This window comes from Pinus tabuliformis, chromosome J, assembly GCF_031772625.1.
Source record: "Pinus tabuliformis cultivar Carrire ecotype Pingquan chromosome J, CPIR1, whole genome shotgun sequence".
Taxonomy (NCBI): Eukaryota; Viridiplantae; Streptophyta; class Pinopsida; order Pinales; family Pinaceae; genus Pinus; species Pinus tabuliformis.
The window spans coordinates 812213984-812241824 of record NC_142295.1 but is presented as its reverse complement, the minus strand read 5'-3'; positions in this window follow the sequence as shown (position 1 = coordinate 812241824).

The following is a 27841-nucleotide window of genomic DNA, read 5'->3' as shown; positions in this document are numbered from 1 at the left end:
GTTAGTTTCTCAGTTGCAAAAGTTGATACCAGATGCGATTACATGCTTAGATCCATTCTTGCTTGGTTTTCATAGATATTTGACATGATTTTCTACCAATGAATTTCTGTTTATCATGGTTGCTGGTTCCTAGGTTAAAGTAGGTTAGAATAGCTAGATATTTGGTTTACATGGTCTTTGTTTGGTCAGTTTCAAGAAATAGTGTGCAGAACACCTGTGATACCTCCTTTCCTACCCTTCCTCCATCAATGCAACCTACTCCATCCCCTATCTCAGATTCTTGCCCTTTGTTTGCCACATTTTCTCACTTTGACCTAATTTCCATATTTTTGTGCAACATTGCTCTATCCATCCTTGAACAAATCCAACCATCCTCATCACTTCTCAGCTTCATTTGCCAGGTCCTAGACCCCTCCACATCCTCATCCAACCTCCATCTCCACTTTTCCACCTTTCTTCCACCATCAACCCTTCAAAATCCCCTTTCAGGACATCTTGTAGAACATCCTCTAGAACCCCTGCAGACTTCCTATAGAAGATCACGTGAGCGGTTTTTCGAGGCCTAAACGCTGTGAAATTCTCTGGAAGGGTGTTAGGGACCCCTTAGGCCCTCTTCTTACCTTCCCAATCTCCTGCAAGCGCCTACCCCATTTCCTTTCACCAATCAACCTCTGCATAGCTAAAAACAGTTAAAGCACATGCACATATGATTTTTACAAAATCACTCAAAAATAAAAAAAGATGTTCCTTTTCAGATTTCACTTCAAAAGTAGCTTAGACACATGCACTTTACCTCCCAAAGAGTCAATTTCATCCCTTTTTGTAGTTTCATCCTCTCTTTTTTTGCACAAGTAGGGGTAGTCAGTAAATCTAGGGTTTGCTAGGTTTTGCATTTCCTTTCAGCTTTCAGCCTCTTTCTGCAAGTAGATTAGCTTCCTTTGAGTTACTTTTGTCCATCAAAATTAAAAGCTTCTTCTAAGAGCTCATAGAAGTTGTCTTAAGCTCCTAGCAGACTTGTGCCAGCTGATCGAGTGACAGCCTGTGGCAAGAGCTAGTACTTGTGCATATAGCACCGTTGCTTCCAAGTTTGTTACGAAATACCGGGTTGATAAAAGTAAAGAAGGGAGTCCTAGGAGTTGCAGCATTATTGTTGCAATATTGGAGCCCACCACTTTGTCACTGCTAAGCTGGGGCGATAGACAACTAGGGTTTATCAAACTAGCCTTCTATTGATTTAGAAGAAGTTTGATTACCAATTGAGAAAGGAGAATTTTAACCTAAGTGAGAGAATTGAAATGCTACCTACTATAGTAATGAAAGACCGAAATAGATGCCTAAAACACATAACTCATCTAGTTATTTGTTAATGTACATTGATTTCAAAAGAATTCTAATTTAACACATGTGAAATCTTAACTACCTTAAGCATGGAATCTGATCTAAACAAGCACTTAACTACCGTGTGCATGAATAAACATAACAACCTTTTTCTTTTTATCTTTTTGTAAAAATATGAATTCTAATCCTTCTTGATTGCATGGAAGGTGAGATAGTTGTGGAGGGAGATGAGTGTAATGGGTCAGATGGCTTGGGAGGAAAGCAGGGGTATTCTCCTAGTTTTCGTGATGTCTTTTTCACAAATTTGGCTCAAAACAGGCCACTACAGGTTTTCCTACATGATGTCTAGAGGATGTCCTAGTTCACCTACAAGATCCCCTGTTTTCCTATAGGAACAAGCCGAAAGCATAAGGAGTGATTTCGAAAGTGGTATTGAGCTTAGGGAAGGTGAGGAATTGAATAAATAAGGCAAGGGAACAGTTGGAACTCACTCAGAACTCAAACCAAAGCTCTATGATGGTTGAATTTTCTCAATAAGCATGGCAAGTTTTTTTTGTAAAACTATACTTCGAATTGAGAACTTGGTGGTCCTAGGTGATCATGAGTGGATATGGTTTGGATAAGGCTGATGACGTAAGGTCTTCTTGCAATGTAGAAACTCCTGCAACATATACATCATTGATGGAATTTATCCATAAATCATCTCAAAACAAGAAGGGTTTACAAAAATATAAGAAAACATAATTTGCATCATTTATTTTCCAAGTTCATTGCTTGGAAATGATTGAAACCTATTACGAAAGAAACATTAAATCTAATACAAAACTTCATATATCAGAAATGACAACTGCAACCTATCGTCTAAAACTGAAAGAGGATGGCCTAATTAGCAGAAGAACCCTAAATTTCATAAGAAACCAAAATTCTATCTTTTTGGGTTGAATGGGAGTTGTTCCTCAAGCCAGGGTCCCTGAAGGGAGGAATGAGGTAGGAGCGACCTGTTATCAGCCTTTTTTGAATATTTTCCTATCTCTATAATGTTGTTGTTAAAGCTATGCACAAATGGAAGCAAACTAGTCAAATCTACCAATACTTGTAACTTAACAACACCAAAATCAATTTAACAACTAATCTATGAGATAACCTAAGCATACAAGTACATTAAGAGGAGCCTTTTCTACTACGGTTGGGCCCTAACCCAAGAGATTCATCCCTCAGAGTCAACTCAATGTTGGATCAAAGGAACGCTGCTCATTTTCATTAACAAATCAAAAACTACATAACAGTGTTTGGTCACAATCCTTTAACTTGAAAAATGCTTTGCTATCTTGCATAAAAAATCTAAATCCTAATGAGGCTCTAGGCCTCTTTATTTATACAACTAAAGTTTCCAACAACTTCCTTAAATCTAGGGAGGCTTGGCTCCCAATCTTGAGATGAACTAGTTCTTAACTATCACTGCCTTGGCTGTCAATGATCCTCATGACTCGGTTGCTTGCAACTCCAAGCTGGTGTGATTTGATTGAGGGATATTTGAGTGAGTGAGGATTTAATGAGGGAGATCCATCTCCTATAATATCTCCTTCTTGTCTCATTCGAGTTCCTTCACCCTAATTAGCCATAATTTTCTCCAAAAAACCTGCAATCAATGCACATTAGACCACTAGACATGACATCTTACTTTTACTCATCTCATTAAGCAAAATATAATTAAAAAATGTAAAGAATTATGAGAATATTTTATTTTAGTAAGCTTGGAGGTGGATTAAGGTCCATATATTTTACCCAATGATGAGCCTCATCATACTATAGCATCAACAAACCAATCACCTTGCAACTATTCCATATTAGATATAAGATATCAGATATAACAACAAAACCATGCACTATTCATCATCATAGAAACACAATGATGTCACTACAAACCCTGATTAAACACATAATAGAATATATATGCTACTATTTGGAATCATACTTTCGTATGTATGTGCTTCCCCTGAAGATCTACATACAGATCTCAAATCACTGACTATTAAGCTTTATGTTAAATTGAATCATTGGGTCAGGTGCTCAACGCTAAATCATAATACATACATCAATACTAACTTACTGAAAACCCAATCATAATGGAGCACCATCACTGATCAATATACCAAGTCTTATTCAACCCAATCAACACTGTAAAACATAAATTATCACGATAAAGACATCATAAACATACAACAACAAACAAAACATAATCGATCAAATATCATCAACAAGTCATATTGTAAAACCCTATCATATGTACATGACTTTTACAAAGCATATCAACATATGTACGCACTTTCTATTCACAACACCCACATACAGAGCTATAAAAACTGAAAGAAATTCACAAAATATATACACGACTACCCAAAAGAAAATCCATGTATGTACATGAATAACCTAAGTAAAACAAGCGTACATATCTAAAATTAATGAATTATACTTTCGTTGCGCAACAAAACATCAGTCAAACCAAAATTCTCAACTTACACACTATTAAGTCACACACCATTATACCATCATCATAAATCTATCAAACCATAAACATATTAAGCAATATGTATTCATTTCATATCTATCATATCTGATCCATCTCCATGTTCCTTGGTGCACACCTTTTTTAGATCAAATCATTCATAGACAACTCATTACTTACCCCCATAAGAGTTTGATCTCCATATCCTTATATAAATTTAGCCTTAGCCAATACCTTAGGACAATACCTTAGTAATGTAGTTAGTATTCTTTGAAGGGATCAAAGAAATTTTGTCACACTCATTACTATGGGACAATACCATGGTAAAGACCCCTGGTATTCAATTTACCATGGTGAAGATTTTGTATGCAACTTTTATTCACAATACCCACATACTTACGTGACCTCACTTCTCATGACCCGCTTATAATTTCTCAAACTTTACCTGTACTTCTTTTTCACACATATTTTTAATATAGTTCTCAACATATATATATATATATATATATATATATATATATATATATCATTCAATAATATTTTCTTATGATTGGACCAGGATGTGAAAATAAAATAAATAACAAGTTTTAATTGGAAAATTAGTAATCTCACAAATGACTGAATTTAATCCATCATATTATCCATTCATAAAATGAGGAAAATAGATTTGAAGCAATACTTGTAGATGGAAAAGAAATAATAATGGCCCAAAGCATTTAGATATTTATAAATAATTTCATTCATTTAGAATTATGATATGTATAGGATACCATTCAAAAGATCTCATGCTTTAAATTAATTAAATTCTTTGAAACAAAAAATGAAATAAGCTCATACAATAGCTCTCTGTGAGAGTAAAAAATACTACAAATTGAAGTTTAAGTTTGAATAAAGTGTGTTCCTATAACACTACACAATGTTCGTAATACATAAAAAATAAAAGGAATGCATTCATAGTAAATGGACTAGGATGGGGCTCCCATGAAGCAAATAAAGTAGTATGCTAACATTGAAGTAAAAGAGAAATGTAGTCAAGGATCATATTTACAAATGAACAATACACTTCATAAATATAGATGATGAAAGACTAGGATGAAAGAAGAGGAATTGTTTCAAGTAAGTAAATAATACACTCACAAAAAATGTAAAGGAATGGATGATGGAATGGTATCTCATTGTAGCATCTAAGTGATGAAGTAAATATCATGGGTTTGAATTCTTCTTGATGTAACCAACTTTGGTAGTGATTGAGGATTAACAATTACTATTAAGGATATTCTAAGCCAATGCTGTATATACCCCTTCATTCGTGGAACTGTAATATACTACTTTACCCTGAATGAAAAAATATATTTCTATATGTATTTTAACTAGAAGTGTAATTGTTCAATGTTTTCTGATGGTCATCATTTTCATTTCAAAGGGGAACTAACCATCATTTAATCTCCTCGGGATATTCATTAAGATTATCAAATTAGTTGGCCCATGAAGGTTTTGTTATGCTACGTTATTATTATAATTGATATTTAAGGATTAATATGGACTCTCTCATAATTTATTTCCATACATGTCCTAAAAAAATTTGATTTCTTTGAAAAAAGAATCACTTCTTTTATCATTAATATTCATGCAACTAGCAATAGAATCTTTCAACACTTGTATTCTTGTAGACCACCCTACTTCTACTTTCTTTATTCTTTGAATTTATAGTAATCCTTTATAGCTTCTTTGGAATTCACTTATACTTGAGACTCTTGAAATGAATGCATTTAAATCATTATCATAAAAATGTTTATCATGTTCTAAATATCTTTGCAAATATTGAATAAAAGAAGAAATCCTTTGTGAAAGATTTCTTAAATATAAAATGATGTCTCAATATTCCAAAGTAATATTCAATCACTTAGTGATGTTTTCTACAACATATATTCTTACTCTACTTAGTAACTTGGTGACCTTGTTTATCTTATTGGATGTGCTGCCTATACTTTGGAACATTTTATGTGGAGCACTTATGTTTAATGGAGCCACAAATAGATGTCTATGTATGAAATCCTTTTCCAATTTACTTATATTTTCCTTTTATTCTTATATTTTCTAACTCCAACTATGAGACAAAGTGGGAAAGATAATCTCTAATAGTCATATGTAGTTTCACGTCTCACTCCTGAAACATCCACCTCTAATTTTCATTTGTGGGCTATCTCATTATTCCTGACATGCACTTTTTCAATATGTAGCTTCCATTTTATTTTTTCATATTGGGAATTTCATAGTGTCAAAAAATTCTCTTAAAAATATTCAACTCCTCCTAAGCCAACTCCCCTACTATTTTCTATAGCTCCATCATTCTTACATCCACCCACTTTAGGATTATAGCACTATCAACTTCTATATACGTAGCATATTTTGGACCTTTAGAATGTTGCGAATCATTTATTCTTAAACTTCTCTTACTCTTTGATTGTGAAATAGTATAAGCCTTATGAAGATATGTGCAAGGAAGTCCTCACCATTATCCGTTCCATTCTAACATAAATCATTACTCTCTCCTCTAATTATACTTGTTTTGGATTTCCTACATGCAAAAGAGGAACTCTAAGGAGCAGAGGAAGATTGTACATTTTTTTCACTTTTCCCTCTACTTTGTTTTAGTTAATTGATGTTAAGGATTCATACTAATTTTGATATCCACATCCTCATTTTAGTCATTCTTTCTTATTACCTCTACCATTCTTGTGAATATATTACCATATGTCATAGATTCCAAATGTTGAGAAAATATTTCCTTAGGGTCAAAACCTTTGAGAGGTTCACTCCCTTTTAAAATCACGGACTTAAGATTTTCAGATACTTTAGGTAGGTAAAAATAATTCCTCATAATGGAATAATATATATTAAAATGTGATGAAACAAACTACGTATTCATCTTCTTGTCAAAAAGTATAGACCATGAACACTATCTCCTACAAAACTCAACAATAGAGTATCTATCACAAATAAATATTGGAAGTAGTAAAGCACTTCCTTCATACCCAAATAATTGGATGTGTGATATTTTTGATACACACAAACTCCTTTTCATTTGAATAAGTATCTTTCTTCTTGAGTTTTTCTTTAGGATTTGGTTTGAGTCATCATACATCTAAATTCATTAACAAAATGGTTCTGGATGAGGCAAAAATATAAGGGAACTGTATGTTTTTAGAGAATGGTCTACTAGAATTGAACTAGTTCAACTTCAATATTTAAATTACTTATTAACAAAAAAGCTTCAAATACATTATAGTAAACCACCACCACAACTAGATAGGTAGTCATAAAATGTCCCTAGGTCTTTTGATAATTGGCACATTGAAAATAAATCTCATTTCAAATAACCTTTGTATAGTAAAAAATGTTCTCCTTAAAAAAATATAGAACATAAATAAGTGATATGGGAATGTGGGATTGAGTCTCATCCCATCAACCATGTAAACAACCAAGAAATTTCCTAATAAGTCTCTCCTAGCATTGAAGTGTCAATTCCAAAGCGATTAGAAGGTATTTCAATTGATTAAACTATAGAATAATTTAGCAAATCAAAACAACCACCCTTGGAGTAAAAGAAAAGAGATATCTCTTTAAATCACGAGGTTTTTATTAGGGTTGCATAATTCGACATTCTTCTGAAAAATTTGGGCATGAGTAGAAATCAATTCTCCCCTTTAATAGATACTAGAATCATTCTTCTATTTGCATCAAAATGTTAAGCACACTTCGAAAATAATTTATGAAATCAAAAAGCTCAAGAACAAACTCAACATTCACTAACCCAATTGTCCAAATTCTATGTTTCAACTTTTGTTTGGGAGTTAAATTTAAAACCCACTAATATGTCGTTGACCAATAAAATTTTGTATCTTGGTGGGTAAGGGAATTCACAGTATCTTCACAATTTCTTTCTTTTAGTAACCATTCTTCTTACACTCCTAATTCATTTTGAGATACATGACACCTTTAGTGCCACATTACGAAGTTTTTTGTTGTTCAAAAGCCAAATTTACTCAACATCTTCATCATGTACCATATTCTTCGACATATCAAAATCATAATTGGAAGTCAATTTGATAAAAGGTCATATGGAAATATGAAGTGATTAGCTTTTCTTACACTAAATCACCACCTTTTTCCTTGAATATTAAGTTTTTTTTAATGCGTCTTGAATTTCCGTCAAGAGGTGTACAACACTATTTTCCATGGATTCTTCTATTTTGAAATTATAGATAAATCACTCTTGCAAGAGTATACAATATTGTAGTGAATGTGTATACAATTATGTGTGGAAGTATTTATCATGTGAAGATTTATTTTTTTGGAGAGAGGGTGAATGAGAGAGTGGATTATGTAGAGAAATGGAGGGCACCAATATATTCTACATAAGGAAAATAATCAACTAAGTAAAAATTAGTGTGGAAGAGTGGTGTGTGAAGTGTGGAATGTCACTTATGAAAAGTGTGAAAAATCATTTTGGAAAGAGCGATTTCCACAAAAGTGTTAATTTTTTTTTGCTAAGTATGAACTACTCATAACTTAGGCTTGAAGGTAATGAAATATGAACTTCTCAATAGATTGTAACAAAGGTAAATAAAGAGAACAGAACTATGAATTATGGACGAGACATGAAAATGGATCAAAAAACTTTAGAATATTCATCAATAATATAATTAATTAATTGGGTAAGATAATTATCCTTCACGCAAGACTTATTTAAATCCCTACAAGAAATAGAACCCATGACAATATCCTATCGCTTAGTGAATGGACTGATGTTGGATACCCATTTATTTAATTGAACTAGATACATAAAGTCATCATGAATAACCTTTTCAATTTAGATATTGATGGTAGCTCCTTTCTTGGGATTAACTACCTAGATATTTTGCTAAAGATGCTTTAATTTGTCATACATTTTGTTACCATGCATGATAATATAGGGATTAATGCTAGGCATCTCTTCATATGTACAACCAAAAAAGTCATGAAATTATTTGAATAGGGTAGGGTAGAGTATGGCATCTTAATGAGAACATTCTTGATTCATAAAATACCATAGATATTCCATTGGACGATTTGTTGCAACAACTCTATAAAAATTTACTAAAATATGAAATATATAATATGAGGGTTAGTTCTTACTTATATTCATAGATTATAAAGTTACAGTTCTCTTCTTATGCATACAAAACATAAAATAGATAATAGATAATAAGCAATCACTCACAAACCATAATAACACAAGTTATGACTTGGGAAATCCTTTTGAGAGAAAACGCAACTATAAGGGGAAATCCTTTTGAGAGAAAACGCAACTTGAAGGTGAGGCTTATCTACTCTCTCTTTCTGTGAATGGAAATTGGTCAAATACAAAGGAGTGTGATTTTTTTTCCCATGGGATGTTATTGAACACAAACCCTCTGTATTATACCCTCTCTCTATCCACGCTCATGTACTCTACTCAACTATGGAACAAAATGCACTAGAATACAATGGAACCCCTTTTCCTCCTAGTTGCCCACTTATAATACAACTCAATAGCCTACTAGTGGTTAAGGTCGACTCCTTCAACTATTAACTAGAGTTACAATACTGACCCTTATATGGTATTATTCATGATGTTCACATGGCTAGCCCCTTTTCAATTATTAATGGGGATTATGTGATATCTTCTTGAATCATGGTGGTCAAAACAAGAAGGTCAATTCTCGATGGCATGGCTTTGCATACAGACTTTGTTTGAGGTGATTTTTGTGTCATTGGAAAGGTATATGAGTGTACAAAAATGAAAAGGATTCTTGAAAAAGAAAGAGTTTAGGGACCCCAACAAACTTCAATAAATTCCTCAAACTACCTCTAGAACTTTTAAAACGCCATTTCACCAAATTGGGACCCACTGGTAAAAATGATCCTGGTAGGGTGGAAGAGAATGGTGTGTGGAGTATGGAGTAAGAATATTTTTCATCTATGTTAATGCTTTTAGAGTGGAAATATAATATAATGATATAATACAAATATATTCTACACCTATTAAGATGTTTTTTATGACTCTTAGTTTAATTGAAATATTGATGGGTATGGTCTTAAATATGTTTTCTAAGTTCCCTTATAAAATCACATCATGTATCATAATGTGAGATCTGTGGGATTAAATATTGTTAATAAAAAGCAGGATTATTGTGTCAACCTCCAACATTTCCAAAATAGGAAATACAATTTTATGATGATGCATATCCTCCTAAGTCTTATCAATTGAATCCATGATCTCCATGATGGCCTTGTCTAGAGATAGCTTAATATCTAGGAAGTCTTGTTGGAGCTATTTATTAATGTCAACAAATGCTAAATAGATCACCTAGTATGAAATTTCAGCCACACTGAGTTGCATAGATGCTTTAAATGACTCAAATTTTGAAGAATAAGAACAATCAAAGGATGATGATATCCATGATGCATTAAATCACTTGAGGAGATCATAGAGAGAAGAGAAATAGTTTGTGTGGTAAAGGTGGGTGGTAGGGTAAATGTACCCATAATAAATGAATCCTTAAACATACCCACACCAATGTTTTACCTATCAAGGAACTACTACTGAATGGAATGTTTATGCCATTGTTAGTCCTATAGTTGAGAATTTAGTAATCCAATTAGTCAATCATCACTACATCCCCTTGATGAGGAAAGTGAAGAACCCTAAATAATGAGGGAACTATAATTGTCATTATATAGAACCAAGTTATCACAAGAGAAATATTATAATATAATAGTGCATTGACATATTCAACTTTGATTATAACAATCTTTCCACCTAACTCTAATACAATTATGCATTGACAAAATTCAATTTTGATTGTAGCAATATTTCCACCTAACTCCACAGGATAGGTGGAAATGATTCCATGAGGCTTGAATGTGTATAGATCAAATTATTTCAACATGGTGCTATTCTAAGAAATATTTGGATAACTAACATCTCATCAACAATGAAGTAGACACGATGCAAGTTGAGGATCCCTCATCGACAACAATTCTAAATATATTGGTCCCACATGAGATGACTTGTATTTGAAAATAAATATACTGGGGGTTCCTAGGTATAATTTACTTTTATTCCAATGTAATTAGAGTAGTATCTAAAGGGTCCATCCTACCTATGGAAAAGAAAAATTCATTTTGGTATGTTGGGTAGCTTTGAAGAACTTTTGAGGCTAACATGGCACATGGTACGGGATCTATTTCTTCCACAATACCATAATTATGGGTATTCTATGCATCAATATTATGGGTATACATATGAAGTATGCACCCTTGTGTAGATGAAGCATTATATGAAGTGGTTTCTTCTCTATATATAGAGGGCCATCACATTAGGAAGTAGACAATGGTGTTTATTTGAAAAATCAATCTCACGATTCTTGTAATTATGATATCATATTTGTAGATCTATTGTCTAATCACACATGTAGATTTTAATACTTGATGATGCATCCCCATTTAGATAATAACCTATTGTACCCCCTTATAGAGTAGTAAGATTTTCATAAATCATTTTGTTGTTGCTTGGGAGGGAATTGATAGTCAAAACAATAGGTTGTTGTAAGGCACCTTGCGGCCATGAAAAACATATGAATATCATCCATCCTTGGGAATTATTGAGTGATATGGTATATACCATGATCATTTACAGAGAAACTTGAGCTTATCATTTTCATTGGCTCCCCTAGAATTAATGTTTTTGGTTTTCTTAATCCCTTACTCGACAAAAACATTTTTCTTCTTGTTCTTCTTCTTTCCTATAGGTATTTAGGGATTATTTGGTTGTGTGGACCAATTTAATTCCCATTTGAGGTATTATTTGGAGGCATAGTAGTTTTGGTTGTTGTTGTAGTTAGATGGGCTTCATAGAAATATCCATTTGAATTAACTACCAACTCACCTAGCTAGCATAAGCATGGGAAACAAAACCCACCAACCATTAGAAAGGGGTCCTTGATTAGGTCTCAACCGATCTATTGAAAAACTTGGAGAATGGGAAATGATATCATACATAGTTCTAGACTAAGAGTAGATAAAATTTAAACATTAGTCATATGGGATTTCATACTCCTTGGTCACCACTCTAGTCATATGGGATTTCATGAATTTGATTATGTGTATGTGTGGCAGTGTTTTGATGTAATGACATCGAAATGTATATTCTAGTTTCATACTAAATAGCTAGCCAAAAATGTGTTAAAAAGGCCATAGCTAAGGAAGTGAAATCATGATAAGAAGTTCCTAGTAACTTAAATTAAAATTGATGGAACTTTTAGTCAAGGTTATCTAAAAAATATGCAATTGTATATAATCCTCCACCAAGGATTTTGAATATCACTAAAATTAGTAGTCCATAATGTGAGTAGTAGAAGCATCTTTTCCTAGATTTTTGTCAAATTCTGGTATATAATTTAAATTATATTGGAATTTACAACCACTAAGGTTAGTGATAAATGGGATGATCCATAATTCATAGTAGATCAAGAGCTGGAGGGACTTTTTGGTCCCCCCATATGAATGTTTCTTGATGCATGAGTACCTCCAAAGATATTTCCTCAAGGACACCAATTCCCTCAAAGATGTTATTTCCCTAAGGATATTAGAACTCAAATACTTTACTTCCACTAGGGACATTAGTGACCCCAAAATATTACTTCCCCTAGGGACATTAGTGACCCTAAAAATAATACTACCCCTAGGGAAATTAAGCATTATGAAAGAATTACTACCTGAAATACTAGTGAAGAGAATAAGCATAGGAATAAATCCTTGATTAGTATTCCAACCAAACCAGATTGTTAGGCCATATTTAAGAATACCAGAAGCAAATAGGAATCCACTCCCAATATAACTAGCAAGGCCTTTCCACCACTAAAAATGACTCTAGGTGTTGGTATTGGAAGAAAAGGGGAAGATTAACACTAGGTAAACAAATGGAAGGAAATGAAATAATTAGTGGAATTATCATTCCACATATGGAGTAAGTAGATGTGCTATGAATGATTATACATGCGTTTACCAATAATAGAGGGTAAGGATGAAGTAAAAGAGACTCCTCCCAAAGTACTTGGTGATCATGGAACATGTTCTCCCATGCTAGATGACCCACTCACACATAACTTCATGTGAAGTTGGTTGCATAAAGAGGATTGATGGCTAAATGGTTTATTCACCCCAATGAACATACAGTTGAAAGGCTCAATCAAAGGTCCTCAATCAAATATTAGATAAAATTTGGTTATGGACTTTAGTCAACCACATTAGCCTCTACATGATTACACTCCTTTGAATATGAAGACTAAATTTAAAATTCTAATGGTTTACTGTCATCTATTGTGGAAAACACCCTTCACCTAATGGATGGTGCTTCTTCCCCCTTAGGAGAAACACCACATTATTTACATGATTGGTGAAGAGGTTAGTCATCGACGATGAAAATATATTTACCAATAAAAAGAATGATCTTGTGGCCAAATAGAATTCAAGAACCAAAAGGCACACCCCTAGTAATTATAGGATATCAATAGGAAAACTAATGCACAAAGGGACCCCTAAAAACCAAACATTGGTGGATGTCAAGTGCCTAAGACCTAGTTAGCAAAGGTGTGTGAGATAGTTATGGCAACCCATACATATTATTCCTTACTATTGAAATTACCCTCATGAAGATGATAAACTTCCAAAGGAGTTTAAATATGGATTTTACATCTACCTCAAGTATCCCAAGTACTTCCCATTCATAATTACCCATGTAAAACCCTAGGAATGGCCACTATGGATACCAATTTGCAATTGATCATTGAGTGGAATAGTCATGGGGCAGTGCCACATATATGATAGGGAAACAAAGGCCTAAAAATCCATAAATGATCATCCATGAAGGAACTTTCACTTCATGAAACCATCATACATGTAGTAGTACAACAAACATTAAAACAAGTGAAGAGGAGATAACACTCTACTTGATATAATGTAGCTTCATGCTTGATTCGTCTATGAAAGGTGGTTTCCTAGTAAGTACTCCTTGACACTATTGGGTTTAATATCTCACTAGTGTTTTCTTATTTCTGATTTTATTGCCTTCAGAATTTACCCTCCAAACCTATACAAAATCCCTAAGTTCTAGCCTATGTTGGTTTCGTAAAATAAAAGGGTCTAATAATTTTAAATTAAGTGATATATTTTAATGGATATTGATTACCAAAGGGTATGATATAGATCAAAATTATATTGTGGCTCTTTTCAAACCTGAACAAAAAATGAAATGTGATGATGCACAAGAACATGATTTTATTTTCGATGAAATCTACCTATGGGAGAGAAGAGAGATATTTTATTTTTCAAAAATTTAACAAATTTAGAACAAACTCATACTCCAAATTATTCAAATATTATATAAAAAAATATTTCAAATCCTAGGCATAATAAGAAACACCCTAATTATTTTCCAAAACACAACCAAAAGCTCTACGTGAGTTGATCATGAAATGAAATATTTTTCTTTTTCTTTTTCACTAAGAAGTCTGAATAATGAAAATGAATCATACAAATCACAATAAATAACAAAAATACATGGACCATGAGATATTAGCAAAATCACTAATTACCTATCAATGTCTACGCTTGAAGCAAGGGTTTTCCATATCATATATTTGTTGTCATGGTGTTTGGTGTTTGGTGTTTGGTATATATTTCATATTTTAATCTATTTTGATCATATATGTTGTGATGAATTATCCATTGGAATATCCATGATGGTTTAAAGATTACCTTCTTAGAGTTCCTAATTACTTCTAAGTCTCATTCAACATCATCTTCTAAATGACAATATTTGGACCTCACACCTAGGAAAGACCAATAGTGAAGTGGTATTTTAGGGGAAAAGGGGGACATTACCTAGCATTAAATCTCCCATAAGACTAGAAGAGGATTGGGCCTACCACTCCAGAAGGAAAGGATATGACCTCAATGGAGTGAGTAGGATTTTTTCCCAATACAGGCATTTCATTAGATTTTTCTCCTCCTCCTTTATGAACTTCAATATTATTAGGGTTTTTTTGTATAAAATAGAGCTTCATGCCTATTTCCTTTGAGTGTTTTCTTAACTTCCCCTATTGCTTTAGTGAATATTTTGGCTAGGTATTTTCCTTGAAGAGATTTAGTCTTGCGAAGTCGATGGAAGGCATGGGGGGATTCAATCAATGAACCTCTAACATAGCACATGCATTCGTGGCATACTAAACAATACCCTTAATTTGACTTCATATTGGAAAATACCTCTAAATATCACTTTATTTAACCCCCTTCCAATACAAATCCAATAAACCTTCCCAATTTTAAAAACCCATACTTTCACTAGATATTGTAGGTATATATTTTTTGATTAACATTTTTTATACCCCTTTTTATTTTTTCAATAACTTTAAGCTCCATTTTTTATACACAACATATAGAAACCCTTTACCCCCATTATATGCTCAATATATTATGTCATTTTTTCCTCAATATATATTCACCAATATGAATGCATGTGGTATAGTATTTCTCCCCCACTGAAACCACCGTGAGATTAGGTGGGGAAGGTTTGGAAGGGTATTCTTGTCCTACATTGGGTCGTTTTATTATGTTTGTTTCCACCACTCTTCCTACTCTATTTAAGATACTACTTTTGGATGTGAGATACTTCTCTGCTTACTCTATCTGAAAGTGGTAATATTCATGGAAAACTTTTCATTTAAATTGAATTTGTTCATATCCATTAGAAGGAGGAAGCTTCAATTATCTATAGAACGTTGGATGCATTTTGGAAATGCTTTTTCTAAATCTACCTCAACATAGATTAGAGCATAAGAAAACATGTTGTCTCATGGTTTGGTGAAATAAATATGTTTTCCCAATGCATTTCTAATATTTATGAGCATTTCTTTATTCCAATAATGAACGGGGAAAAGGGAAAGTTTTACCAAGACTAGGATAATTATTGGGATATCATTTTTAGGGTTAATTTTGATATTCTAGGTGTCTAGATGTGGCCCTTGGAATCCTAGGAAATAAGGTTCATTACAATAGATCAAATACCTATCTCCTTTTCTTCAAACAAGAGTGTGAAAAAACCCTTTCCACAGAAGGAGAGGAAGAGCTTACCTTTGTTGTCATTATCTTAGCATTGATGGAAATGATGGTAGAATGGTTCATTTTTTTTAATTGATTGACATGCCCTATGATGCAATGTATTGGTAATGACTTACTCATTCTTCTATGATGGATCATTTATACCGAATAATTTAAGTAATTATTGTTGATCTAAAGATGATCTGAGGTTGTCATTGATGTTAACCCAAGCAGCACTAGGGGCTACCCTGATATTGCAAGGGAATTTTGACTTGAAAACTTACTCTATTTTTAGTCAAGGATCTTCTAGATGGATTCTACTCATTGAGATGTTTCCGTTGATAAATGGCATGCCAAGTAATTCTTCACGGTTTGAGAGATATTCATGTTTGAAGTTAGTAACCCAAGTTAGTGGGATAAAACCCTATGGGGTTGTGGCATGGCACTCATAATTGGTTTTGGTCATTGAACAGTCAATAATTAATAATTTTTTAAGCTCCTAAAATCCCTCCAACATTCTCTACAGAAGCCTCTCTCAACTCTACAAAAAGAAATCTCATATATCCTCCCAATAAATTGAGTGTGGAATTTTTGCTATAACATCATTTTTGCGAAGTCTTAGATTCTGAAATGAAAACCCATTTGATTAGAAATCCTGATGATCATTGGGACCAAATTTTATATCTTGGTTCTCTATATTTGCGGAGATATGATCTATGGAAGTTAGGGTTTTTGCAGGCTCCCAAATTTCATCTCAAAGAAGTGACCTTGGGAAAATCATCACAACTCTCTCTCTAAGAAGAGGATTGGAATTATGTAATATGTGGTATATAGTGCATGGAATGTAGTTTTTTTACATCAAGTTCAAAGTCGAAGGAGGCAACAGTGACACGTGGCATGCCATACAAGTTTGATCTACTGAACTAGTCCATAATTAGGTCATTATGAGAGATTGGGCCTAAATTTGTTGTGAAGAGTCCAAATCCGGTCAGACTTGTGGCATTGGAAAGAAGACTTGGAGGGATACTACAGGACCAGAGATCACGTATTGGAGATCTAAATCATAGAGATACATCAGACTAAATATCGTGCTCCTAGAAGGCGAGAAAAACTAGATCAAGTGTTGTCAAGGGGTGCAAATGACCAAACCTTCTAGGGTAGCAAAGAGCAAATATACTGAGAGGGGGGGTGAATCAGTATTAGCAAATCACTAAATTTTTCATTTCCATACCTAGATACATATACATTACTTCAATTAATGGCACCTGCTTGTACACGCAATTGTGTTTAATGTAACTAGCGTATATCCAGTAAACTTATAATTCAGTTAGTTGATCTTCAATGAGTGCATCAGAACATTATTAACCATATAACCAGTAAACAGGTGCAGTAACACAGAATAGATCATCACACATAAGAATCACACATGAACACCATGATATAAGGTGGAAACCCAATGTGGTTGAAAACCACCTACTGCAATTCATCTCTATCTTCTTTTAATAAGAAACTTCTCTTTACAATATTTTTGTACTGGTGCAGTCTTATACCAGTACGCAGCCTTCTGCCTATAGAAGGCTACAACCTTATCTCTTTCTCCAACTTCTTTTGGAAGGGAGCTACAACCCCCTTAGCTTTTGTACTAGCAGATGTACTAGTATGTAGGTGTTGACCTACAGAAGGCTACAACCTTCTCTTTTCTTCCAGGGACCGTGTTTCATAAATTTTCAGATTGGATACATTAATACAAAACAATCACCACTGCAATACAATCATTAACTCTGAATCAGCCAACAAATGAATCACTGAAACCCTGTCATCAAAACACAATCACCAAAACACAGAGCAGAGCCCAGAACTCTGCAACAACCACTAGAACCAATAGCAACCTCAAATATCAAATATCATAACGTATATGCTACTTAATTGTGTTGAACTAGCGTGTATACGCCCTTTCACCAGAGAGAACCCGCGTACAAATCTGAAAATGATTACTTATACCTTCACTGCAATTTTCAACTTCAGATATACCCAGAACATAAGATATAAAGGATAAGGCATGCATCAGCATTCAGATCTATTCATGATCATACCATATAATGATAATTCATTTTAGTCTTCATGATCCTGGTCCATCAACCTTTATCAACCGCATAGGTGCCTCCTTGGTTTAGATCGAGCAAAGCATCACAAACCCATAACCAACATACTAGATCTCACACCATCAGATATTCATGACTTGCTCACTTGCCTCTCTTGGCCTAATGATCTTCTCCTTATATAGGTTTAGGCCTCTCTCAATACTATGGTCCAAAACCACGTAGAAACAATACCTTGGACCCAATACCTGGGTTCAACACTTCGGACAAAATACCATGGACCAAATACCATGGACCAAATACCACAGACCAAATACCACAAACCAAAACTTAGTTTTCCAACATGTACTCACCTTTCCTTCTATGAACCTGCGTGTGTACGTATATGCACCTTTTGTTATGCTAACCTGCGTGTATATGCACTTTCATCAAGGTTAACCTGCATATACCTCTCTCTTGACCTGCTGCACTATGATCTATCATCTGAGTGAGTTGCCATCAAGGACAACACCTGTATCATACCTCTGGGTGAGTTGCCATCAAGGACAACACCTGTATCATAATGCCAACAATATCCCCCTTTGGACTTGATGGCAACCACCACACCAAGTCACTCTCCCCCTTTGAAATTAAGGGCAAAGGGTAGACCAAGATGTTCTCTCCCTTGGTATACCTTTTTCTGTCAATACTCCCCCTAAGTACCTGCTGAAATCTTTGATTGAGCTCCCCCTTTGTATATGGCAAGATGTACCAGTCCGTCCATGCTCCCCCTGAGCACATGCAAGGTCTGTAAAATCATAACATGACTCTATACATACATCAATCTCCCAACCAAGTGGGAATACACCATTTTTTACTCATCCACCCAACCAAGTGGGGATATACCAAATGTTTATACATGACTCAAAAACAAGAAACATTAAGTCATCCATCCCATGCATAGTGGGGTAACAAAATACATCATATGACTCACAAAGACCAAGGACCTAAACATGACCATGATAGTTATCAACAACTATCATACACCATATGATCTACACCATAAGCATATAACCTGCAATCCATTCTCTTGGTCAATCAACAATTAGTAGCAAGACGTGTCAATAAGCATCATCACCAAGGACTTCTAACCATAATGCCAACAATGCATTATTCGAAGCATATGCTCTCCCTGAGCATGTGCCAACCATCATATACCATGACCGAACCATTTCCTGAGTTCATTCTGCTGCTTTTTCTTCAAAGCTCCATATACGTGACTATGTAGCCTATAACTCACGTATATACGTGACTTATCTTCATAATATCTGCGTATGAAAATTGGAATACTAAAGATCTACACTTTCAATTTCCCCGGTGTCTGTTATGTCAGCTAACTGAGTTATGTCACACCTTTCTGTCTCTAATTCTGTCTTCTTCAATACCTGGAATTGTGATGACGTATGATCCTCTTGCTTTTGAGTTTGAATTTTTCTCTTGCATTCCCTTACTTTATGTCCAAACTTGTTACATGCATAACATCTTACATGTTTCATATTCCTCCTATAGCATTCAATGGCTTTGTGACCAAACATATTGCAAGCAAATCAATATCCCTTGAAGTACCTAGAGCGAGATGATCTTTCTGTGTGATGGCCTTGACCCATTTTGCTTCTACATCTAGCTACAATATGTCCAAAGTTATGACATACATAACATTTATTCATTTGAGGAAATAACTGATTATCACTTCCATAGTTAGGAGGAAAAAATCTCCTTTGAAGAATTTATTTCCTTGGTTGTTGCTCGACTTGACCACTTATCTCTTCATTGATCATTTCAGATTTTGCATTAGAATTCCTTTCCTCACGCTGTGAGCTAGATTCACCTTTGACAGTTTCATAAAAGCCAAGACCAGTTTTGATAGCAGGGGATCTTTGACTACTAAGAATATCATCCAAAATCTTAGTACTGTCTTGAAATCGTAATAGCTTATCCTTTTCTTCTAATCTACCTTTTAAGATATTTACCTCAACCTGATGTTGTTCTTCCTTTTCCAGATATTGCTTCCTTATGTTTCCTTCAACTTTTCTTCCTTCTTCCACTTGTTGCCTTAATTCGAGTACTTCATGTTCTTTTTCTTCAAGAGCTTCTTTATTCTACTTCTTTGATTCTTTAAGATCTTCTTTTGGACAAAGGATCTTAGATTCAAGTCTTTTAATTGTTATACTCTGATCTTTTACTACATCCTACAGCTTCTCCCTTACTCTGGTTACTGTCTCCAGCTGTTCTTTTTATCTGGTAACTTCTTCTATTTCTATGTCCTTATTTTCATATGCCATGAGAAGTCTAATGTCTTCATCACTATTAGATTTTTATCATGAGTATAATAACTTCTATTACCTTCTTCAAATATCTTTTCTTTGTTATGAGGGCATCTAGTAGCGTAGTGACCAACTCTACCACATGAAAAAAATTTGAAAGGTAGCTTACCTTTGAACCTTCCAGATCCCTGTTCAAGATTCTTGACAAAATTTCCCTCATATTCTTCTTCTGAAATGTATCCTGATTCGTTGAGTTTTTCCTTTTCATTTGCTAATACTTTGAATGCATCTTCTCTCATATCTGATGGTCCTCCTTTTCTCATCTCAAAAGCAGCTAAGATTCTGTGACGTTGCATCATAGTGATTTTTTGCAGATCATCCTTTTCTTCTATGGCAGACACTTTGGATTCAAATTTAGTAGACAAGGATCTCAAAACATTCTCAACTAAGACAACTTCCTTAATTTCTTCACCTAGATTCCTCATACAATTGACAATCTCATCTATACGCAGGAAGTAATTAGATATGTTTTCATTACTATGCATCTTAAGAGTTTCATACCATATTCTGAGAGTTTGAAGCTTAGTACATTTTACCTGATCATATCCTTCGTAGCTTAGAATGATTTTGTCCCATATTTATTTCGCTAATTTGAACTGCATGACCTTGACAAATTCTGATTGTGACAAACTTCCCAATAAGATAGTAACATCTTTGGCATTGAGTTCATATTGTTTTCTATCTGCTATATCTATAGGAGTTGCTGATGGATATGTGTATCCTCCTTCCACAATTCCCCAAACATCTATTCCAAGCGATTGTAGATATGTTGTGGTTCTTATCTTCCAATAGATAAAATTTCTCCCATTGAAGATTGGTGGTCTAATGGATCCCTCTCTTTCGTGATTACTCATCCTGATGGATCTTCCTTTAAGCGATCAAGCTTCTTCTGAAGGATCTGCTCTGATACCAATTGTTGGAAATAATACCGAGAGGGGGGATGAATAAGTATTAGCAAATCACTAACTTTTTCATTTCCATACCTAGATTAATATACGCTACTTCTGTTAAGGGAACCTGTGTGTACACACAACTGTTTTGAATGCAACTAGCGTATATCCAGTAAACTTATAATTCAGTTAGTTGATCTTCAATGAGAGCATCAGAACATTATTAACCATATAACCAGTAAACAAGTGTAGTAACACGGAACAAATCATCACACATAAAAAGCACACATGAACACCATGATATAAGGTGGAAACCCAATGTGGGTGAAAACCACCTGTTGTAATTCGTCGTCTCTATCTTCTTTTAATAAGAAACTTCTTTTTTAAATATTTCTGTGCTCGTGTAGTCTTATACTAGTATGCAGGCTTCTCCCTACAGAAGGCTACAACCTTCTCTCGTTCTCGAGCTTCTTCTGGAAGGGAGCTACAACCCCCTTAGCTTTTGTACTAGTTGATGTACTAGTACGTAGGTGCGGACCTATAGAAGGCTACAACCTTCTCTTTTCTTCCAGGGACCATGTTTCATAAATTTTCATACTGGATCGATTAATACAAAACAATCACCACTACAATACAATCATTAACTCTGAATCACCCAACAATTGAATCACTGAAACCCTGTCATCAAAACACAGTCACCAGCACACAGAGTAAAGCCCAGAAGTCTGCAACAACCACTAGAACCAACTGCAACCTCAAATATCAAATCTCGTAATGTATACACTACTTGATTGTGTCGAACTAGCATGTATACGCCTTTTCACCAGAGTGAACCCACGTATAGATCTGAAAATAATTACTTATACCTTCACTGCAATTTTCAACTTCAGATATACCCAGAACATAAGATAGAAAGGATAAGACATGTGCCAGCTTTCATATCTATTCATGATCATACCATATAATGATAATGCATTTTAGTCTTCATGATCTCAGTCCATCAACCTTTATCAACCACATAGGTGCCTCCTTGGTTCAGATCGAGCAAAGCATCACAAACACATAACCAACATACTAGATCTCACATTTCATCAGATATTCATCACTTTCTCACTTGCCTCTCTTGGCCTAATGATCTTCTCCTTATATAGGTTTAGGCCTCTCTCAATACCATGGTCCAAAACCACGTAGAACCAATACCTTGGATCCAATACCTGAGGTCAACACTTCAGAAAAAATACCATGGACCAATACCAACATACCATGGACTAATACCAACATACCATGGACCAAATACCACGGACCAAAACTTAGTTTTCCAACATGTACATGCCTCTCCTTCTGTGAACCTGTGCGCGTATGTATACGCACCTTTTGTTCTGCTAACCCTTTTGTATACACACTTTCATCAAGGTTAACCTGCGTATATCTCTCTCTTGACTTGCTGCACTATGATCTGTCATCTGAGTGAGTTGCCATCAAGTACAACACCTGCATCATACCTCTGAGTGAGTTGCCATCAAGGACAACACCTATATCGTAATGCCAACAAGGTGCAGCAAAATGATGCAGCAAAGGTAAGCTACAGCCAAGTATCTTCTGTATATGCATGTTCATCTCTTAATTGCATTAGTTTCTTTTTATTCTAATTTGTTGCCTTTTTTTATCACTGACATATGTTTTGTAGGATGAGCTAAGTTTTGCTATTATCATGTCATGGGTATTTCTTTGAAGACTTTTTGTAGTTATTATATTTTCATCCAGAGAAGACTCATTGAATAATATAGTGTTCTAAAGAGTGAGAAATGGTAGCATGTCAAGAGCAACAATCAAGGTGCAGAACAACAGCAAGAAGTTCACCACATGAAGTCTTCAAGTGGGAAGCACTACATAGAATCATTGTAAAAGTATCATTATATAGAGTCATTGTAAAAGTTGTACAAGTGCCTATCGGCCAAGAGTTGAAGAGGCAGTGTTGGGAGGTCTATCATTAGGTGGTTGTGTCATAGTTGGGATTATGGTCTAGTGTGTCTTCTTCATCTACATCATTCTACATCATTGTAAAGTGGACCATTTTCCCTGGTACGAGATTCCATTCTTCTTTTACTCTTCTATAGGGTGGTAGGGTGGTGCTAGGCTAGTGCCTAAAGTCCCCAATAGGTTCAAGCCTGTGAAATCTTAGGGTGGTAGGGTGGTGCTAGGGTGAGTTGTAGCTCATTGGGTGTTGGGGCATCCATTCAGTTGACTACTGAAGAATATCGAGCATTGGAGCGTCCATCCAGTGGGAGTTGGAGAAGAATTCTTTTCTAGAATTCTAGGAAGTTGTTGCTTTCATTTTAGTTGGGGCTGAAGTTTAAAGAATTTATTAGAAAAGCATTCGGTGGATTTTGTCCCGGAGGGGGTTTTACACCTAAAATCTTTGTGCCTCCTGGGTACTTTTATTTATTGTTATAATTGCATAAGCATTAATAATAATTGAATATTAAATAATGTTATGAAAAGATTTAAAAGTGCTAATTACTAAGGAATACTGAGTCACCCCCCCCCCCCTCTCAGTATTTTCCAACTATTGGTATCAAAGCTTGGTTCCTTCAGTAACAACTTAACTGCTGGAAGTCAGTTTTCAGAGCATAGATATGGGAAAGTCAAAGAAGTGGGTTACAAGGACTTCAAAGGAAGGTATAGGTACAACAAAGTATCAAGAAAGTGAGTATTGTGTACTGACCCCTGATTTTGATGTAGATAATTACTTGATATGGGAATCCATGATGGAAGTATCTTTGCAGGTACATGAAGTATGGGAATCAATTGTTTCTGGAGACACATCTACTGACAAAGCTAAAAGGTACAATTCAAAGGCCATGAATATAATTTTTAATGTTTTACCAAATTTTGTGAAAACAAAAGTTGGTCAATGTTCAATAGGTAAAGCTCTTTGGGAAAAGCTTCATAATCTCCATTCAACAAAGAAATTAGATCAAGATGTTATTGAAAACTCAGATCCCTCGGAGTATGATGAAGAAGGGTTGACCATAGAATAATTTTCTAAGGAGGATATCAAGCTTATTAAAGATCTCAAGGATGAGAATATCCATTCCAATAGTCTTGAAGAACAAGTTCAAGGTCTCAAAATTGAAGTTGAAGAACACAAATGTATTGAAGAGTCACTTCAAAAGAAGTTGGAAGAAATCAATAATACATCGACATGAGACCTCAAGAGAGAAGTCCAACAGAAGAAACAAGAACTTGACACAGCATTTGTAGAGATTAACAGGATCACACAAGAGATGCATGAAGAAGAAATTGAAAGGAAGGAATCTAATCAATGATACATATCCACCATTGACCAAAAGCAAAAGGAATTAGAAATATCTTCAATGGAAATAAGCAAGCTCAGGATTGAAAATGAGAAGCAGAAGGAACATATACAGTTTCTCAACAGAGAAGTAGAGAAGACCACTCTTCTCAAGCTACAGGTTGAGGAGGCAGAAAAAATAAGGAAGATCTTGAAAAGATGGTTTCAAGAAGATCTTGCTCAAAAGCAAGAAGAACTTGATGCAACTCGTAATGAGATCAACAAACTCAAGGGATCACAAAAAGAATACTTACAAGATAAGATATATGAAGAAGTGAAAATGAAGGCAATTAAGGATTTTAAAGCTCTAGTTGATGAAGGTACAAGCTCCATAGCTTGGCAGGATGATTCTAAGAAGGAATTTGATCAAAGTGAAAAGCCAAAGAAGAATGTTGCAACTCCAAGGAACAAGAACAAAGAAATCAAGAATAAAGGACCACAAGAAACTACAACACCGCCTCCAAAGAAGAATGAAAAACATTCCAGGTATGTTCGTTTATTTAATGGTTATTGCTTTTTATGTGCTAACTATGGACATATGGCTAGGGATTGTAAAGTTTTTGATAGGTACAATCATTACATGCAAAACCCTAAAAGCAAGTTTGCAGGATCACGAGATAGGTTCCATGATGATTTTTTTAGAAGAGAATACATGCTATATGGGCCAAATATTGTATGTTTCAAATGCCATAACTATGGCCATATCGCTCGTGGTTGCAGATATCATATGGAATTGCCTATGGAAAACATTGAATGATTCAAGTGTCATAACTATGGGCACATGGCTCGAGATTGCAGGAATAAGAAGGTTTGGAAAAGGAAACAGGTATAGGAAGACAAAGCAGATAACAAGGTTTCAGAAGTTATGCTTTTAGGATTGGTAAAAGCAAAAGGTCATGAGGAATTAGTAGTTGCTTCAGATAATGACTCAAGTCAAGATGGCCCATTAGGTGACTCACTATTTTGAACAATCTGGCTTGTTGACTCCTTAATGTTTGTACAAGAGGATTTTATGTAGAAGTATATGGCACAAGTCTACGATTGATATGAAGGTAGTTTGAACAAGATGATAGTTTCATTAAAGGTCCAGGGGGAACAAAAAAGTTGAAGGATTACAGGTTACTAGGAACAAGACAAGATTAGTCTGCAAAGGATATGCACAAGTGGGAGGTATTTATTTCGACGAAACATTTGCACCAGTTGCTAGAATGGAAGCCATCCAGATGTTTCTTGCCAAAATAATTCTTTGATATCTAAAGGGCACAACAGAATATGGCTTGTGGTATCCCAAGGGCAACAATATCATTATTCAAGCCTTTATAGATGCATATTGGGCAGGAAGCGTTGATGATCATAAGAGTACTAGTGGAGTAGCATTCTATCTAGGTGGTTGTCTCATATCATGGCTAAGAAAAAAGAAAACCTCAATCTTGTCATCCACAATAGAACTAGAATATATTGCGGTAGCAGCTTGTTGTACTCAAGTTCTCTGGATGAAGAAAATTTTTCAAGATCTTTAGGTCAAGTTTGATGAGCCTATTCCCATATTTTGCGATAACACCAGCACCATCAGTATCTCCAAGAATCTTGTTATGCATTCCAAAACGAATCACATTCCAATTAAATATCATCTTGTTAGAGAGATGGTTGCCAAAAACAATATCAAGCTTGAATATGTTTGTACGAAAGAAAAAATCGCTGATATATTCACTAAACCTTTACCTCGTGAAGCATTTGAATATCTTTGCCAGAAGCTTGGGATTCTCCCAATTTCTCATTAGATTTTCCATATTCAAAAAATAAAGGGGGAGTGGAAGTGTGTACAAGTCTGCATGATGGTTGTGTGTTAGGGGAAGTTACTCTTTGCCATTTATGTCAAAGGGGGAGTGAAGGCAGTAGGAAGAGGTGCCCTGATTGCAGGGGGAGTACTTGTGTTGCCATCAATGCCGAAGGGGGAGATTGTTGATCTAAAGATGATCTGAGGCTGTCATTGATGTCAACCCAAGCAACAACAAGGGCTACCCTAATCTTGTAAATAAATTTTTACTTGAAAAATTACTCTACTTTTAGTCAAGGATCTTCTAGATGGATTCTACTCATCGAGATGTTTCTGTTGATATATGGCACGCCAAGTAATTCTTCACAGTTTGAGAGATATTCATGTTTGAAATTAGTAACCCTAGTTAGTGGGATAAAACCTTATGGGGTTGTGGCATGGCCCTCATAATTGGTTTTGGTCATTGAATATTCAATAATTAATTATTTTTTAAGCTCCTAATATCCCTCAAACATTCTCTATAGAAGCCCCTCTCAACTCTATAAAAAGAAATCTCATATATCCTCCAAATGAAGTGATCGTGCCAGTTTCACTATAACTTCATTTTTGCGAACTCTTAGATTCTGAAATGAAAACCCATTTTATTTTCAATCTTGATGATCATCATGACCTAATTTAAGATCTTGGTTCACTAAATTTTTAGAGATATGATATGTTGAAGTTAGGGTTTTTGCAGGCTCGCGAATATCATCTCAAAGAAGTGACCTTGGGAAAATCGTCGTAACTCTCTCTCTGAGAAGAGGATTGGAATTATATAAAAAGTTCTAAATAGTGCACAGACTGTAGTTTTCTGTATATCAATTTTAGAGCCGAAGGAGGAAATAATGACACGTGGAACGCTATACAAGTTCACTCTACTGAACAAGTCCATAATTAGGCTATTGTGAGAGATTGGGCATAATTTTGCCTTGAAGAGTCCAAATCAGGTTAGATCTATGGCATTTGAAAGAAGACTTAGAGGGACAATACAGGACCAAAGATCACATACTAGGGATATGAAATCACATAGATACATCAGATTAAATATCGTGCTCCTAGAAGGCGAGAAAACTAGATCAAGTGTTGTCAAGGGGTGCAAAGGACCAGACTTTCTAGGGCAGTAAAGAGTAAGGTGTAGAAAAATGATGCAACAAAGGTAAACTACAGGCAAGTATCTTTTGTATATGCATGTTCATCTCTTAAGTGCATTAGTTTCTTTGTATTCTAATTTGTTGTTTTTGTTTAGCATTGACATATGTTCTTCAGGATGAGGTAAGTTTTGCTATTATCA